General features: G+C 40.6%; 1 long non-coding RNA gene across 1 annotated transcript in view; it reads right to left on the minus strand.

Annotated features, from left to right (window-relative positions):
- Positions 1 to 3,237: 3,237 nt before the first annotated feature.
- The window catches only part of LOC114631109, a 17,505-nt gene continuing 14,563 nt past the window's right edge, over positions 3,238 to 6,179 (minus strand). Inside the window, exon 2 of the long non-coding RNA XR_003712910.1 lies at positions 3,238 to 4,168. This is a non-coding gene — a long non-coding RNA (uncharacterized LOC114631109). The remainder of the gene's footprint in view (positions 4,169 to 6,179) is intronic.

Below are 6,179 nucleotides of genomic sequence, written 5' to 3' on the forward strand. Positions count from 1 at the left end.
CATAAATTTACAACAATCAAAAGTTATGATACAAGCACCAAATAAAACAGATGTGGGAAATGAATGTGAGAAATATCCCACATTTTGTCCTCTGAGAAGCTCCACCCAGCAGTTGACTCAGACAGATACAAACACCCACAGCTGGAACTTGGGGAATCTTTTAGACGAGTAGGAGGAAGGATTGTGGGCCCCAAAGGGGATAGGAACTCCAACAGAGTCAGGATTCACTAACCTGTACTCTTGGGGCTCTCAGAGTCTGAATCACCAACCTAAGAACGTACATGGGCTGGACCTAGGCCTCCCTGCACATATGTAGCAAACATGCAGCTTGGTCGTATGTGGGTCCAGAACAACTGGAGCAGGGACTATCCCAAAATCTGTTGCTTGTACATCAGATATGTTCTTCTAACTGGCTGCCTTGTCTAGACTCTGTAGGAGAGCAAGCACCTAGCCTCGCAGTGATTTGAAATGCCAGGGTAGGAGGATACCCAAGGAAGCACCCACCTGCTCAGAGGAGAAGGGGGTAAAGATTGTGGGAAGGGGTGACTGGGAGGGGGCAATAAGTGGGATGTAAAGTGAATAAGTAAAAAAAAATTAAATCAAATTTTAAAAATGAAATATCCCAAGCTATATCCATGTATATTAAGAAAAGACCAACTTAGTTACACTATATTTAAAACTCATGAATGAGAGCGTTAAAATTCATTGTTTAAAAAAAAAACAAAGTGAAAATAAATTTAAATATGAAAAAGAAAATGAGGAAAACAAATTTCAGTTAGAGAAAGTAAAAGTAATTTTGTTTCGTTTTGTTTTCGAGACAGGGTTTCTCTGTATAGCCCTGGCTGTCCTGGAACTCACTCTGTAGACCAGGCTGGCCTCGAATTCAGAAATCCGCCTGTCTCTGCCTCCCAAGTGCTGGGATTAAAGGCGTGCGCCACCACTGCCCGGCAAAAGTAAATATTCTTACACGGAGAAATGGCTCATCGATCTCCTGGTTTGAGGGTGAAGTCTATCATAGATAGGAAATCTGTGGAGCAAGAGCTTAAGGCAACTAGCTGGTCACACTACCGTGTACTGTCAGGCAGGAGGAAGAGATGGGAAGGCTTAGCTTTCCTTTCATTTAATCCAGGCCTGCAGTCCATGGATGGCCCCGCCCACATATGGTGTGGGTTTTCCCTCCTCAGTAAAACTCTGGAAATCTCCTCAGGGCAAGCTCAGGGGATTGTCTCCCAGGTGTTTCTAAATCTGGTCAAGTTAACAAGGGAGGCTAAACCTCACAGCTGGGTACTCTCTGTGGGTGGTTGAATTTTCATATGTGTGTATCAGAGCTCACTCTGAAATGCCAAAGTCTCTGGCTCCTCTTTGGCATTTATAGAGATCAGAGATACTGTCTGGGGAGAAATAACTTTCAGGTAAGACTTGACAAAGAGTAAATAGATATTCTCTGTCTCTGTCTCTGTCTCTGTCTCTCTCTCTCTGTCTCTCTCTCTCTCTCTCTCTCTCTCTCTCTCTCTCTCTCTCTCTCCCTCCCTCCCTCCCTTCCTCCCTCCCTCTCTCTCAACGGGGTGTCACGGGGGAAAGAAAATGGATCCAGTTAACTTAAGAACAATTCAAACAAAGATTCACTTAGAGTCAGTGTCATGGAGCACATAAGGAGAGAGGGGGAAAGTGTGGCCCAAAGGTTTGAACAGGATGCTTGAGAAGATGGCAATGTGGTCAAGTAAGAAAAAAAAAAATCATAAAAACTAAATAAAAAGTTAGAATAAAATTACAATACATGGAGGAAATGTGGTTCTTTGATGATAGAAAGGTTGGAGCTAGATACTTAGAACAAGCGCCGCTGAAGCCTAGAACCATGAGGAGGGATGACAATGCCTGTGAAACCTGTATACAAAAGAAACAGAACAGAGCTGGGGAAAGAACCCTGAGACCAAAACAGTTAGAGCCAAACCAAACACACAGCTGAAATGCAAATGATTTGTAAAAAAAGAAAAGACTAGAAAGCAAGAGAGTACCTAAAAACTGTGGTACTCAAAAACTAAAACTATATAAATATACGCAAAATCAGATAATTTACATTAATATACCAACATGCTTTCTTCACTAAAGCAAAATATCTCATTATGTCATAGAATAAACTAAGTAACAAAAATATGTTCACCAAGTGTATTCTCAACCCAAATACACTAATATTGGGCAAGCTAAGACTTATATAACAGGCTAACTCACTTCATTGATTTGTAGAACACAATGAATTTATCCCTATTTGCATGAATGGATAGCTACATATTAATATACATTGTCAGATAAAGTATTGTAGTATGGAGACTGGGGTGATAGCTGAGTTTGTAGATGTGCCTCACAAACATGGGGACCTGAGTTTGATTCCCCAGAACCTATCTGAAAAAAAACAGGCCAGACACAAATTATATATTTATAATATATATTATATATACATATATTTTGTAGATATATACATATATTGTGTGTGCATATGTATCTATGTGTGTGTGAGTATATGTGTGTATAGATACAGTATGTGTATTCACAAGTATGTATATATAAATGAATCTGAAATGGAACTGCTAATTAAATTATCCCTTGTGATCACTGAGTGAACAACAGAAATAGTGTTTTGAGGGATTTGGGAGCCCCTTGAAGGTGAAGAACTGAAGCATTGTAAGTAACTGCTATTTCCTTCATCAGACACCTCCAATGAAGGCACGCTCAAAACTGCATTCTCACCTCAAAGCAAAGCCTGAAAATTAATACTGGCAAGGAGAGAGAAAATCCTTATTCAGAAGCTGTAACAGGACCAGTGCAGCGAACGTGAAAGTAAATTTTTATCTTGTAGATTTCTCGTTATCCTAGTCAGGAAATGGTGACTTCACAACTCTATGGGGTCTCTGTGTGAGAGGCAGTGCAATGATTAGGTCTGTCCCCTGGACACTGGAGGGGAGATAAGTGCACAGTTCTAAATGACCCAAATTACTCTAGTACTTAAAGCCTCTAAGGGTTTCTTGCCAAAAGCAGCCCATTCCCTCTGGATTTACAAAGCTGTTTTTAATTTGCTTGAAGAACAAGATCCTTTAGGACTTTTTCTATAGCAGCTATTCTGATATAGGAAGAACATACACATCTCCTCAAGATGCTTTGGATTGCCACTTGACCTGTGGCCAGAATCGAACTGCAGCATTCCAGAACCAGCTACAAAATTCAGTACAATGGCAAAAGCTATTTCATGGGGAAAAATGATGTTGTTTATTTCAACTTTTTTTTATTTTAATTTTTAAAATTTATACACACATATTTTGCCTGTGTATATGCCTATGGAGCATGTGGTTGCCTGCCTGGTGCCCTCAGAGGCCATAAGAGGGTGTCAGATAATCTTGAACTGGAGTTACAGATGGTTTGAGCTCCACGGAGTACTGGGAATTGAACCCAGATCTTTTTGGAGAGCAGCCACTGTTCTTAACCACTGAACAACCTCTCCAGCTCCCAGCTTATTTTAAGCGATTTTGGTTTTATGCTTTGTATTGTTTGGCTGTACGGTTTTGGTTTGGAGTTAGGGTCTCACCATGTAGTCCTGGTTGTCTCTGCCTGGGGCAGGCTGCCCTCATCCACTTGTCTCTGCGTTTAAGAGCTGCAATTAAAGGCACAAGCCAAAACACTTGGCTTACATAACATTTTAAAAATACACAGAGGAAAAAATGTCTGGGAACAGGTTCTGAGAATGTTAGGCCAATAAAGGACTGACAATTTTAAATTATGACAACTGTATCACTATGAGTTTCCAAAGATCTGGCATTCGGTCAAGCTGAAGCAGTTCAGTGGGGCTCTAATTTTTTGTTTATTTCGTTAACTAAATCCTGTTCTCAACATGACTAAATCAAAGACGAAATGTTAGAAAATCCTGTAGTATTGAATGTACAAGGAAATCCTCCAATTGAAAGAGATAGCAGTGCTGTGATTTCATCTCCAGTAATTGCCTAGTGGACCATCTTTCTGTGTCTCCTGAGAAGATTCCAATCAAATAACCTAGAGAGATGTAACATCGTTGAGAGTCAACATGGAGTCTGTCCTCTGTAAACCAAGCATTCATGGATGCCAAAAGTGCTATAGGGACATGATTGTGACCCATGCCATCAGATCTCAGGATGCTCTAAACCTGTGAATACAGAGGAATGATGGGAGAAAAGAAGCCATGGTTAGTATTGTGGATGCTCCATGTGGCAGCAACCTCTGGGCCCAGAAAACTTAGGTCCAGTTAACAACCTTTTATCATTGGACATGATTTGAATAATTCAAAAACTCTGGGTCTGATAAGAAGAACTTATGTGAGTCTTTTTCACCACACCCAGATCTGTGTTAGTTCCTAGACCCATGGGCCCCAAAAGAAAAAAGGTTAGCCACCGGGGAATACATACCACAGTTGTCTATCCATTTTTCTGCAGGAGGACATGACACCATTAAAGCAGAGAGAAATGCCTAAATCCTTGAGAGATTTTTGCATATTGGCTTTGAGCGAATGTTAATCCAGAGCATTGCTGTTGTCTGTCCAAGATAAACGGAGCTAAGATTTAAGCTAATTCACTGTGCAGAGGATGTCCTCATTTTTCCATGTCCTTAGAACATAATTTGAATAGATACACTAGAAAAACAGAAGACTCCTGACCTTGACTCTTACAAAGAAAAACCCTCTTGCTCTGTAAAGAACCAGGTGGAACCATCTGCTAAATGATGCATTTAAGGTAATAGCAAATAGGTCTAACAGACAATGAATGCTACATCAAATTCTTAGAAGCTCAGAAGTCCTAAGGTTGTCCCACATACCTTCAGGGTAGATTTGAGAAGGAACCACCTAATCTAGCGGTTATGTAAACCAGTTGGTCTTACTATGGCCTCTTCGATTAAATAAATCAGCCCAACCCCTAGTATCTCACATGCAGCCCCTGATCCCAAACTCCTTTTCTACAATCCACCAGAGAAAGCAATACTTAGTCTAGTCTATAGTTTCTCTGCTGTGAGAAGAGCAACTTTCAATATTTTGCCTTGGGGAAGGTCAAATCTTAGGCTCTGTAAAATGTGTCTGCTTAAACTGTGATTGTCTCCTATGCCACAAAAAGAAATATGATGCTGGTGTGTTATACTTGACAGAATCACACAGATGTAATCCAAGGAGAAGGAAGCAGCAGGTAAATATGGGCTAAGTCACATACGGAATAAGTGATTTGAAATGAATTTCATGAAAATATCAGGCTCTGAAATCTTAGTGATTGAGTCTATAGCCATCTGAGCCATGTCAGGAAGCTCCCTACAGTGCAGAGGGAAAGTTGCTACACTGTTCATCTCCACTGTCAAGAAACAAAGATAGGACCTGGTGATCTTGTTTGGACTTCTAGAATAACACAGGCTGTATGCATCACTGCCTCCTACCTCTCTATCCATGTCTGTACCCCATGAAGAGCTCTCAGTGGCCACCTGATGCAGGAAGAACAGATTGCCACTGTAAACCACCTGGTAAAAACAATATATTCCAGAGAAACACTTTAACTCTAAATCAAGACAACCGCCTCCAAGAAACTGGAATTTCCCCAAAAATCTTATGCTGGGAGAAGAAAAGTGTGGTCTTGCTAGAAACTCTTATTCCCCCAAATTCTTTTGTTCATTAAAAAAAAAAAAAAACTTAAGTGTCTTACAGAGAAACCATGGGTCAATGGAGGGCAAATCGTACCTTGACCAGGATTGTTTCGATGTGCATGTTCATGATCTTCTATCTAGGTTTTTAACCTCAATTCAGAACCCTGAGGATGAACTAACCGGTCACTAGATCTCTTTGTCTCTTTCCCCAAAGCAGCCACACTGAATAAACAATCATTTTCTGCTTTGTATTATTAATCTGTTTTGACATCTCAAGGATGAGTCTCTAGTTCTGTTTCCTGGGGTTACAGTCTGTGACACCAACGTTGGTAACATTACTCAAGTGTCTGCAGAGAACATGGGAGTGTGACACTTAGTGAGAATGCTAAATACCTATACGGATGATTGAGACTTTGAAATACAAATTGGACTCGAAGATAGCACAAAAAGAGGTGTGTCCACCACCAAGCCAAACCTCTACCGATTTTCATGTCCCATGTGATGATCACAAAATCTCACCTCTATACAAGAGGTTCACA

This window comes from Grammomys surdaster, unplaced genomic scaffold (genome assembly GCF_004785775.1).
Source record: "Grammomys surdaster isolate TR1022 unplaced genomic scaffold, NIH_TR_1.0 351, whole genome shotgun sequence".
Classification (NCBI taxonomy): Eukaryota; Metazoa; Chordata; class Mammalia; order Rodentia; family Muridae; genus Grammomys; species Grammomys surdaster.